The following is a 13528-nucleotide window of genomic DNA, read 5'->3' on the forward strand; positions in this document are numbered from 1 at the left end:
ATGGAGTTCAGGCAGAGAGAATGGGAATGTATTGACTGCTGATGTATCTCTCATTACGATGAAAGGGACAAATGCTTCTGCAAGCTTACGTTCAACAGGAAGTACTCACGGTGTGTGTGCATGCATAGGTGCATGTGTGAGCGTGTGGCTGTGTGTGGCTACAAATGTATTTGTGCATATGCATTAGAGTAAAGTGTACACAGCTGGGTGTATGTGATTATTGAGTGAAGTGAATTGATTGGCAGGTTGACCATGTGTTCAGATATATTCAGCCTACTGTATGTGCATGTCATAATGTGGATCAGTAAAGTAAAGGGCTTACCTGTCTGTCCATACATTATGAATCAGCCCTGTGTGTGTGTGTGTGTGTGTTTGTGTGTGAATTCATTGGTCTTTGAGAGGACTGCAGAATCTCCTGAGGACTGGAGCTGGAAGTGGTTGTGATCAGGTCAGTTGAATTGAATTAAACTGGAAAATGAACCCAGAGTAAATTTCTAACTCAATTTGTGACACAATGAAAAGGTAAGGTGTGAAAATCGAATTTGCTACTGAAATAGCTCCAAAATAAGCCACACTATTTTAACTTCAAAGCCAGGGGTGATTTGGAGGTGTGTGTGTGTGTATTTATGCCTGTGTTTGTGCCTGCGTGTGTGCCTGTGTGTGTGTGTGTGTGTGCATGCATGCCTTTATGTGCCAGTGTGTGTGCATGCTTGCCTTTATGTGCCTGTGTGTGCTAAATGAACACAGCATGCAGTAGAGGGTGAAGGAAAGCACTTGAGAAGCCTGCTGGGGGAAGAAGTCTTATGCTAGCCTCCCTGCTGGTCTGGAAGCACTACTCCATACAACACACATACCAGAGAGTGGGCCATGATGGCAGGGGAAGAAATACTCCATACAACAACACACATACCAGAGAGTGGGCCATGATGACAGGGGAAGACATACTCCATACAACACACATACCAGAGAGTGGGCCATGATGACAGGGGAAGAAATACTCCATACAACAACACACATACCAGAGAGTGGGCCATGATGGCAGGGGAAGAAATACTCCATACAACAACACACATACCAGAGAGTGGGCCATGATGACAGGGGAAGAAATACTCCATACAACAACACACACACCAGAGAGTGGGCCATGATGACAGGGGAAGAAATACTCTATACAACAACACACACACCAGAGAGTGGGCCATGATGGAAGGGGAAGAAACACTCTATACACCACACATAGCAGCACCCCTGAGATACACTGTAACGGCTGTCGTAGGTGGAATTCGGAGAGGACCAAGTTGCAGCGTGCTACGTGTTCATGGTAGATTATAATAAATAAAGCAACTGAACACTAGAACAAAAAAACAACAAAGCGGAACAAACGAAACAGTTCTGCCTGGTGCAGACACACAAAGACAGAAAACAACTACCCACACCCATAGTGGGAAAACAGGCTGCCTAAGTATGGTTCTCAATCAGAGACAACGATTGCCTGCTGCCTCTGATTGGGAACTATACCAGGCCAAACACATAGAAATACAAAACCTAGACTACAAAACATAAGGTCAGGACGTGACATACACTCCTACAAAAAAGGGTTCCAAAACGTTTTTTTCGGCTATCCCCATAAGATAACCCTCTGCAGAACCCTTTTTGGTTCCAGGTAGAACCGTTATGGGTTGCATGTAGAACCCTCTGTGTCACGACTTCCGCCGAAGTTGGCTCCCCTGCCTGTTCGGGCGGTGCTCGGCGGTCGTCGTCACCGTCCTACTAGCCGCTACCGATACCTTTTTAGTTTGTCTGTTGGTTTTGTCTTATTAGTTTCACCTGTGTGTATTTTAGTTTAATTAGCTTCCCTATACAGTGCCTTGCGAAAGTATTCGGCCCCCTTGAACTTTGCGACCTTTTGCCATATTTCAGGCTTCAAACATAAAGATATAAAACTGTATTTTTTTGTGAAGAATCAACAACAAGTGGGACACAATCATGAAGTGGAACGACATTTATTGGATATTTCAAACTTTTTTAACAAATCAAAAACTGAAAAATTGGGCGTGAAAAATTATTCAGCCCCTTTACTTTCAGTGCAGCAAACTCTCTCCAGAAGTTCAGTGAGGATCTCTGAATGATCCAATGTTGACCTAAATGACTAATGATGATAAATACAATCCACCTGTGTGTAATCAAGTCTCTGTATAAATGCACCTGCACTGTGATAGTCTCAGAGGTCCGTTAAAAGCGCAGAGAGCATCATGAAGAACAAGGAACACACCAGGCAGGTCCGAGATACTGTTGTGAAGAAGTTTAAAGCAGGATTTGGATACAAAAATATTTCCCAAGCTTTAAACATCCCAAGGAGCACTGTGCAAGCGATAATATTGAAATGGAAGGAGAATCAGACCACTGCAAATCTACCAAGACCTGGCCGTCCCTCTAAACTTTCAGCTCATACAAGGAGAAGACTGATCAGAGATGCAGCTAAGAGGCCCATGATCACTCTGGATGAACTGCAGAGATCTACAGCTGAGGTGGGAGACTCTGTCCATAGGACAACAATCAGTCGTATATTGCACAAATCTGGCCTTTATGGAAGAGTGGCAAGAAGAAAGCCATTTCTTAAAGATATCCATAAAAAGTGTAGTTTAAAGTTTGCCACAAGCCACCTGGGAGACACACCAAACATGTGGAAGAAGGTGCTCTGTTCAGATGAAACCAAAATTGAACTTTTTGGCAACAATGCAAAACATTATCTTTGGCGTAAAAGCAACACAGCTGAACACACCATCCCCACTGTCAAACATGGTGGTGGCAGCATCATGGTTTGGGCCTGCTTTTCTTCAGCAGGGACAGGGAAGATGGTTAAAATTGATGGGAAGATGGATGGAGCCAAATACAGGACCATTCTGGAAGAAAACCTGATGGAGTCTGCAAAAGACCTGAGACTGGGACGGAGATTTGTCTTCCAACAAGACAATGATCCAAAACATAAAGCAAAATCTACAATGGAATGGTTCAAAAATAAACATATCCAGGTGTTAGAATGGCCAAGTCAAAGTCCAGACCTGAATCCAATCGAGAATCTGTGGAAAGAACTGAAAACTGCTGTTCACAAATGCTCTCCATCCAACCTCACTGAGCTCGAGCTGTTTTGCAAGGAGGAATGGGAAAAAATGTCAGTCTCTCGATGTGCAAAACTGATAGAGACATACCCCAAGCGACTTACAGCTGTAATCGCAACAAAAGGTGGCGCTACAAAGTATTAACTTAAGGGGGCTGAATAATTTTGCACGCCCAATCTTTCAGTTTTTGATTTGTTAAAAAAGTTTGAAATATCCAATAAATGTCGTTCCACTTCATGATTGCGTCCCACTTGTTGTTGATTCTTCACAAAAAAATACAGTTTTATATCTTTATGTTTGAAGCCTGAAATGTGGCAAAAGGTCGCAAAGTTCAAGGGGGCCGAATACTTTCGCAAGGCACTGTATGTAGTAGGTTGTCCCGCCCTTGTTTTGTGCGGGATTGTTTTTGTTACTCTGTTGGATTGTGTTTTTTTCATGTGTGTATTCTCCGGACTGCTGGTCCTGGTTTTGGGCTGGTCTGTTCTATGCGCCCTCTATGTTGGCGTGACCGTTTTTGGCCGGAGAATAAAATCATGATATACTGAACCCTGCTGATTCCAACCCACCACTCCTAGTATCCCGTGACACTCTGTGGAAAGGGAACCAAAAGGGTTCTACCTAATACCAAAAAGGGTTCTTCAGAGGGTTCTCCTATGGGGACAGCCGAAGAAACATTTTAGATTCTAGATAGTACATGTTCTTCTAAGAGTGTAGAGAGACTCATAAGGAGGATGATGATGATGGTGTAGGTAGTGAATGCACTAGACACAACCATAATTCATCACCACTGCTGCTCCATCCCTCAGCACATACTGTAGGCAACAAGCTCTCACAGTCTCACGTCAGAATTAGATGTTCAGCCATGTTTCTCAAATATCACATTTCGATGTTCTTCCAAACATCAAATTTCTCTTATTTGAAGTCGTTTTGGATAAGAACATCTGCTCAATGACTCAAATGTAAATGTAAAAAAACCACATAGGCCTAAACTTCCATATTTTGTTATTCCTCGCACTCTCTCTCTCTCTCTCTCTCCCCTTCCTCCTCTCTCTCTGTTTCTCTCGTCTGTGATGATGCTCCTCTCCTCTCCTCTCTTCTCTTCTCTTCTCCTCTCCTTGATACTCTGGTAGTTCCTGCAATCTGGCTGACAGGCAGGTCTGTGCTGGGCGGCAGCTTGGCTTTTATGATGATGTGATGTCGCTAAGATGAGTTAAGCTTTCAAACAGGGATTTAATGTCATGGATGGGCTGTCACCGCTTCACTTAGCCATGCAGGAGACTGCAGATGCCACCGCCCCCACAGAGAATACACTAGGCTAGATATCAGACAAGCAATGACTGTCACACAAGTCTAATACTACACCGACCCACACAAAACTATACTACACTGTCACACAAGTCTAATACTACACCGACCCAAACAAAGCTATACTACACTGTCACACAAGTCTAATACTACACCGACCCAAACAAAACTATACTACGCTGTCACACAAGTCTAATACTACACCAACCCAAACAAAGCTATACTACACTGTCACACAAGTCTAATACTACACCGACCCAAACAAAACTATACTACACTGTCACACTACACCGACCCACACAAAACTATACTACACTGTCACACAAGTCTTATACTACACCGACCCAAACAAAACTATACTACACTGTCACACAAGTCTAATACTACACCGACCCAAACAAAGCTATACTACACTGTCACACAAGTCTAATACTACACCGACCCAAACAAAACTATACTACACTGTCACACAAGTCTAATACTACACCGACCCAAACAAAACTATACTACACTGTCACACAAGTCTACTACACAGAACAACACAAAACTATACTACACTATTACACAAGTCTAACATTACACTGACCCACACTAAACTATACTACACTATCACACAAGTCTACTACACCGACCGACAAGTCTATCATAATGCACTATGACAAGAACCTGTACTACACTGTCTCAGTCTACTACACCTTCACAAAACTACTACACTGTCTCAGTCTACTACACTTTCACAAAACTACTACACTGTCTCAGTCTACTACACCTTCACAAAACTACTACACTGTCTCAGTCTACTACACCTTCACAAAACTACTACACTGTCTCAGTCTACTACACCTTCACAAAACTACTACACTGTCTCAGTCTACTACACCTTCACAAAACTACTACACTGTCTCAGTCTACTACACCTTCACAAAACTACTACACTGTCTCAGTCTACTACACCTTCACAAAACTACTACACTGTCTCAGTCTACTACACCTTCACAAAACTACTACACTGTCTCAGTCTACTACACCTTCACAAAACTACTACACTGTCTCAGTCTACTACACCTTCACAAAACTACTACACTGTCTCAGTCTACTACACCTTCACAAAACTACTACACTGTCTCAGTCTACTACACCTTCACAAAACTACTACACTGTCTCAGTCTACTACACCTTCACAAAACTACTACACTGTCTCAGTCTACTACACCTTCACAAAACTACTACACTGTCTCAGTCTACTACACCTTCACAAAACTTTGCAGAACTTCACAACACCCAAGATCTCAGCTACTGCAGAGATAAGGTTTTACTTTTATTTTGTATGAAAGTGTTATGCCATTGACAATGTGGCAGGGTGTGGCAGGTTGTGACGATGTGTAACATTGTTACTCTGTCTTCACTGTAATTGTGTATGTGTGTTTTTTTTAGCTGACTGGTGTGCTGCTGACAGTGTGGCAATTATGGTAGTAGGCTCTGGGATTTGCTTTGGTGTTAGGGAATCTGCTACGGTTGTGAATACACACACATACACACAAACCACGACACACATATATATACACACACACACACCACACACAAACTAAAAATATGCGGAAATTACCATACAAACTATGTAGAAGAGGTTAATTAAGTACACTGTTTCAGAACAGTTCGAAACCTTATTTTCATGGAAAACATCCCTCTGCTGCGCTGAAAGACACTGGTGGACTTCTAGGAACCGATGTGATCTTGGGTCTGCAATACTAAGATGCGTATTAGTGCATGTGTGAACATGGTCACCAGTGGTTCTAATCATAGTTTAATCCTGATTATAACCTTCACTTTTCTCTGGGTAAATTACTACCCTTACTGCATTTTCCAATTCTATTTCCTGCTCACTCACTTGCTCTCTCTCTTTCCTTTCCTGCTTCTCTCTCTCCTCTCTCTCCCTCTCCCTCTCTCGCTCTCCTTCCCTCTCTCCCTCTCTCTCTCTACCTCTCGTCCTCTTCCTCTCTCTCTCTCTCCCTCCTCTCTCTCCCATTCTCTGCCTCTCTCTCTCTCCCTCTCTCTCCCTCTCTCACTCTCCTTCGCTCACTCGCTCTCCTTTGCTCTCTCCCTCTCTCTCTCTACCTCTCGTTCTCTTCCTCTCCCTCTCTCTCTCTCCCTCTCTCGCTCTCCTTCGCTCTCTCGCTCTCCTTTGCTCTCCTTCGCTCTCCCTCTCTCTCTCTACCTCTCGTTCTCTTCCTCTCCCTCTCTCTCCCTCCTCTCTCTCTCTTTTTCTTTCTCTCTCTCTCCGCCCAACCCCCTCTCTCCGTCTCCATCTCTCTGTCTCTTTCTCTCTCCCTATCCCTCTTTGTTCCCTCCATCCCAGGTTTAGTAATTAGCTGACTGTTGATTAAAAATGGGTGTGGAGGAGAAAGAAGAGGTCCTGTAATTACCCAGCATATTAATCCTCTAGAATGGCTTCATTAGAATGCTCCATGGTCCCCTGGCTGCCGACAAGTTTTATATTGAAATTTGACTCTGAGATTTTTACACCGCAATTTTAATTTGGCCCTGCCATAATTGGGCATGCATGGTCTGCGGGCAGGCGGCTGAGCCGGTTTGGTAAAGTGGAATGGATGCTTCCGCTCATTCGGTTGTCGGTATGCTCGTTGACTCACTTGCTCGTTCATCCGCTTCAGTGGGTCACGGCTCTAAGGCTGGGAAAGACATGCAAGTTTCACTTTTTCTCAACTCTCTTTCTCTCAACAAGCAACACTGTGGTCCTTCGTAGCTCAGTTGGTTGAGCATGGTGCTTGTAACCCCAGGGCAGTGGGGTCAATATATGGGACCACCCAAACATAAAATGCATGCACGCATGATTGTCGTGTTGGATAAAATCATCTGCTAAATGACACATTATTTTATTATTATAGTGGAAGATGATGTAGGTGATATTCTGTTTAGTATGCAACTCTGTCTACATCACACAGTCACACCCTTAGGAAGGTAGTCTCAAAGGAGAGGGTAGCGGGTACACAGATTAAAATGTTACCTGCACATTCATGAATGTGTTTTACTGCATGTACATGTATGCTGATACAATTGTGTGATGTATGCGCCCTTCAAAGAAAGTGTTACCAATGCCTTTTGGTTTGGCCGTTGGACTCATGGAGGTCATGAGCATTTTGGTATGTGGTTCTTTTGTAGGTGGTGGGGGGTTCATTTGGGTTTTATAAGCAATGAATATGATAGCCAGATATGCAATCTTTTCTCCAATGTGCTTTATGCATTTCCCTACTTTTATGTCTCTTTTTCATTTCTGTATTCCTTTTCCAATTCTAGTTATTCTGTTCATCATCACTTCTTTTCTCTCTCTATCTCTCTCTCTCTTTCTCATGCTCTTTCTCTCTTTCTCTCTCTCTCTCTCTCTCTCTCTTTCTCGCGCTCTCTCTCTCTCTTTCTTTCTCACTCCCTCTCCCTCTCCCTCTCCCTCCCTCCCTCCCTCCCTCTCTCACTCTCTCTCTCTCTCTCTCTCTCTCTCTCTCTCTCTCTCTCTCTCTCTCTCTCTCTCTCTCTCTCTCTCTCTCTCTCCCTCCCTCCCTCTCTCCCTCCCTCCCTCCCTCCCCCTCTCTCTCCCTCCCCCTCTCTCTCCCTCCCTCTCTCTCTCTCTCTCTCTCACCTGCATGTATTATACACAAAGTGTAACATGCACCACTCTACCTCTCCTCTCATCCACACACTCTCCTCTCATCCACACACTCTCCCTCTCCTCTCATCCACACACTCTCCCTCTCCTCCACACACTCTCCCTTTCCCTCTCCTCCACACACTCTCCCTCTCCTCCACACACTCTCCCTCTCCTCCACACACTCTCCCTCTCCCTCTCCTCCACACACTCTCCCTCTCCTCCACACACTCTCCCTCTCCCTCTCCTCCACACACTCTCCCTCTCCTCTCATCCACACACTCTCCCTCTCCTCCACACACTCTCCCTCTCCCTCTCCTCCACACACTCTCCCTCTCCTCCACACACTCTCCCTCTCCTCCACACACTCTCCCTCTCCCTCTCCTCCACACACTCTCCCTCTCCCTCTCCTCCACACACACTCTCGCTCCAAAAACATTTGAGAGGAATAGGAGCGTGTGAGGTAATTCACTTAATGGCCAGGGCCCATTCCTCCATCCCAAGATGGATGGCAAAAGTAAATGTGTCTGCTTAAAATCTCCATCTTCTGAACATTAGGGTGCTGTGAACTGTGTCTTTGACCCACCCACTTCCTATTCTGCCAACCGACCCAAATCCCCCCTGCTGTACTCTGCCCCTGCCCACCCCACTCATCCTCACTCTGTGTGTGTGCATACATATGTGTTTATGTGTGCATGTTCCTGTGTGTGTGTGTGAGCATGCGTGTGTGTGAGCACTAATGGGCTCTGTTTAATGGAGTCAGTGATATATCCATGAGCCTCTCTAGCCATTTAAGAGGCACTGGAGGAAGGCGGTGTAGCGAGAGGAGACGGTAACATGCTGTAGTCTGCAGGAGTATACAGACCACATACCAGGCAGAGAGAGGAGACGGTAACAGACTGTAGTCTGCAGGAGTATACAGACCACGTACCAGGCAGAGAGAGGAGACGGTAACAGACTGTAGTCTGATGGGGGATACAGACCACGTACCAGGCAGAGAGAGGAGACGGTAACAGACTGTAGTCTGCAGGAGGATACAGACCACGTACCAGGCAGAGAGAGGAGACGGTAACAGACTGTAGTCTGCAGGAGGATACAGACCACGTACCAGGCAGAGAGAGGAGACGGTAACAGGCTGTAGTCTGCAGGAGTATACAGACCACGTACCAGGCAGAGAGAGGAGACGGTAACAGGCTGTAGTCTGCAGGAGTATACAGACCACGTACCAGGCAGAGAGAGGAGACGGTAACAGACTGTAGTCTGATGGAGGATACAGACCACGTACCAGGCAGAGAGAGGAGACGGTAACAGACTGTAGTCTGCAGGAGGATACAGACCACGTACCAGGCAGAGAGAGGAGACGGTAACAGACTGTAGTCTGATGGAGGATACAGACCACGTACCAGGCAGAGAGAGGAGACGGTAACAGACTGTAGTCTGCAGGAGTATACAGACCACGTACCAGGCAGAGAGAGGAGACGGTAACAGACTGTAGTCTGATGGAGGATACAGACCACGTACCAGGCAGAGAGAGGAGAAGGTAACAGACTGTAGTCTGCAGGAGGATACAGACCACGTACCAGGCAGAGAGAGGAGACGGTAACAGACTGTAGTCTGCAGGAGGATACAGACCACGTACCAGGCAGAGAGAGGAGACGGTAACAGACTGTAGTCTGCAGGAGGATACAGACCACGTACCGGGCAGAGAGAGGAGACGGTAACAGACTGTAGTCTGCAGGAGGATACAGATCACGTACCAGGCAGAGAGAGGAGACGGTAACAGACTGTAGTCTGCAGGAGTATACGTACCAGGCAGAGAAAGGAGAGGGTAACAGACTGTAGTCTGCAGGAGGATACAGACCACGTACCAGGCAGAGAGAGAAGACGGTAACAGACCGTAGTCTGCAGGAGGATACAGACCACGTATCAGGCAGAGAGAGGAGACGGTAACAGACTGTAGTCTGCAGGAGGATACAGACCATGTACCAGGCAGAGAGAGGAGACGGTAACAGGCTGTAGTCTGCAGGAGTATACAGACCACGTACCAGGCAGAGAGAGGAGACGGTAACAGACTGTAGTCTGCAGGAGTATACAGACCATGTACCAGGCAAAGAGAGGAGACGGTAACAGACTGTAGTCTGCAGGAGTATACAGACCACGTACCAGGCAGAGAGAGTAGACGGTAACAGACTGTAGTCTGCAGTAGGATACAGAGAGGCAGAGAGAGGAGACGGTAACAAGAGGGAGGTGAAAGATAATGAAGGTAACAATGACGGTAACAGACTGTAGTCTGCAGGAGGATACAGACCACGTACCAGGCAGAGAGAGGAGACGGTAACAGACTGTAGTCTGCAGGAGGATACAGACCATGTACCAGGCAGAGAGAGGAGACGGTAACAGGCTGTAGTCTGCAGGAGTATACAGACCACGTACCAGGCAGAGAGAGGAGACGGTAACAGACTGTAGTCTGCAGGAGTATACAGACCACGTATCAGGCAGAGAGAGTAGACGGTAACAGACTGTAGTCTGCAGTAGGATACAGAGAGGCAGAGAGAGGAGACGGTAACAAGAGGGAGGTGAAAGATAATGAAGGTAACAATGACGGTAACAGACTGTAGTCTGCAGGAGGATACAGACCACGTACCAGGCAGAGAGAGGAGACGGTAACAGACTGTAGTCTGCAGGAGGATACAGACCACGTACCGGGCAGAGAGAGGAGACGGTAACAGACTGTAGTCTGCAGGAGGATACAGACCACGTACCAGTCAGAGAGAGGAGACGGTAACAGACTGTAGTCTGCAGGAGTATACGTACCAGGCAGAGAAAGGAGAGGGTAACAGACTGTAGTCTGCAGGAGGATACAGACCACGTACCAGGCAGAGAGAGAAGACGGTAACAGACCGTAGTCTGCAGGAGGATACAGACCACGTACCAGGCAGAGAGAGGAGACGGTAACAGACTGTAGTCTGCAGGAGGATACAGACCATGTACCAGGCAGAGAGAGGAGACGGTAACAGGCTGTAGTCTGCAGGAGTATACAGACCACGTACCAGGCAGAGAGAGGAGACGGTAACAGACTGTAGTCTGCAGGAGTATACAGACCACGTACCAGGCAGAGAGAGGAGACGGTAACAGACTGTAGTCTGCAGGAGTATACAGACCACGTACCAGGCAGAGAGAGTAGACGGTAACAGACTGTAGTCTGCAGTAGGATACAGAGAGACAGAGAGAGGAGACGGTAACAAGAGGGAAGTGAAAGATAATGAAGGGAGAGAGGAGGAGGGAGAGAGTATGCTGTCTGGGGAAGGTGGAGGAGAACGGAGGGGTAGTGGAGAGGGAGAAGAGGAGTCCGAGGGAGTAGGTCGAATAGGCGTGGGGAACAACATTAATCGTCTTCCCAGGCTGTCACATGATGGAGGGAGCAAGTAAACAAGGCCAAGGAGTAGAGTAATGTGTCCACGCCAACAATAAAGGGGGAGGGTGGGAAGAAGGAGGAAGAGGGAGAGAGAAGGTAGGGAGGGAGAGTATGTGGGGTGTGTGTGCGTGCGTGTGTGCGTGTGTGTGTGTGTGTGTGTGTGTGTGTGTGTGTGTGTGTGTGTGTGTGTGTGTGTGTGTGTGTGTGTGTGTGTGTGTGTGTGTGTGTGTGTGTGTGTGTGTGTGTGTGGTAGCATGTGAGCGGTAGTGTGTGTGTAAGTGAGAAGGAGAAGTCATTAGGGGATCTCGAGGCCTTTGGTATTAAATGATTCATTTGTTCCTGCAACAGAATTTACTGTAAGATAAGACACCGGACAACTAACACCAGACCACCAGGCTTCACAATTACAGAGTGACTGATTGACAGTTTAGCTCAGCCTGACGAAGACCTTCTTGTCCAAATCATTATAATTTAGCCTATATTATACTGAAAGGCTTGTTGGGCAAAACACATTTCCATTCATGTCCTAAAGACACCGTGGTCCTGGTCTGTCTCTGAACAGAAAAACGTATCTAATAACATTCCACCCCTGGTCATTTGTCAGCTAACAGTTTTAATGGTTCCCCTTATCGACCTCTCTTAGGCTTATCTCCATGATGACCTGACTTCGCCCTGACAACCCCCCTGACCACTCTTCCTCGCTTCCTCACACTATCTTTCTCTATCTCTCCATCTGTCTTCTCTCTGCTCCTCTCCTCTCCTCTCTTATTTTTTCTCTCTCTCTTTATCTCTCTCTCGCTCTCTCTCTCTCTCTCTCTCTCTCTCCTTCTGTCTCTGTCTTTCTCAGTCTATTTCTCTCTCTCTGTCCCTATGTCCTTCTGAACTTAATTCTACATGGTAGAACACAGACGGCTCAGGGAATCCTCCTCATCGTCTTTCTCCTCCTCTCCATTCCATTCATTTTTTTCTCTCCATGTTGAATGTGATGCAGTGTGTGAGCCCCCAGTGTTATGATGAATCACCTCCTAGGTTCTAATGCATGCAGATGTTCCTGTGTTCTGTTAATAATCTGGTGTAATCACACAACACACATCAGCCTTTTAATTCATGCATTTCTTTAAGTGGTGGAGAGAGAGAGAGAGAGAGAGAGAGAGAGAGAGAGAGAGAGAGAGAGAGAGAGAGAGAGTCTGTGTGTTTGTTTCTGCGTGTGTGTGTGTGTGTGTGTGTGTGTGTGTGTAGGTGATAATTGGCTCGCTTGCATTAAACAGGGGTAATGCAGCAAATTAATTTCTGAAGCAGGCCCAGGCATTAACGCTATCTCTGGTGTACATACAGTATACAGTGCACTCGGAAAGTATTCAGACCCCTTGACTTTTTCCACATAATGTTACATTACAGCCTCATTCTAAAATGGCTTCAATAGTTTTTTTCCCCTCGTCAATCCACACACAATACCCCATAATGACAAAACAACATTTTTGCAAATGTATTACAACTTAAAAATGTCACATTTACATAAGTATTCATACCCTTTACTCAGTATGTTGTTGAAGCACCTTTGGCAGCGATTACAGCCTCCAGTCTTCTTGGGTATGACACTACAAGCTTGGCACACCTATATTTGGGGAGTTTCTCCTATGCAGATCCTTTCAAGCTCTGTCAGGTTGGATGGGAGAGTTGCTGAACAACTCTTTTCAGGTCTCTCCAGAGATGTTGATCGGGTTCAAGTCCGGGCACTCGCTGGGCCCCTCAAGGACATTCAGAGACTTTTCCCAAAGCCACTCCTGCGTTGTCTTGTCTGTGTGCTCAGGTTCATTGTCCTGTTGGAAGGTGAACCTTCGTTCCAGTCTGAGGTCCTGAAAGCTCTGGAGCAACTTTTCAACAAGGATCTCTCTGTGCTTTTCTCCGTTCATCTTTCCCTCAATCCTGACTAGTCTCCCAGTCCCTATCGCTGAAAAACATCCCCACAGCATGATGATGCCACCACCATGCTTCACCGTAGGGAGAGTTCAAGCTTGATTTCATCAGACCAGA

Source organism: Oncorhynchus mykiss, chromosome 5 (genome assembly GCF_013265735.2).
Source record: "Oncorhynchus mykiss isolate Arlee chromosome 5, USDA_OmykA_1.1, whole genome shotgun sequence".
Lineage (NCBI taxonomy): Eukaryota > Metazoa > Chordata > Actinopteri > Salmoniformes > Salmonidae > Oncorhynchus > Oncorhynchus mykiss.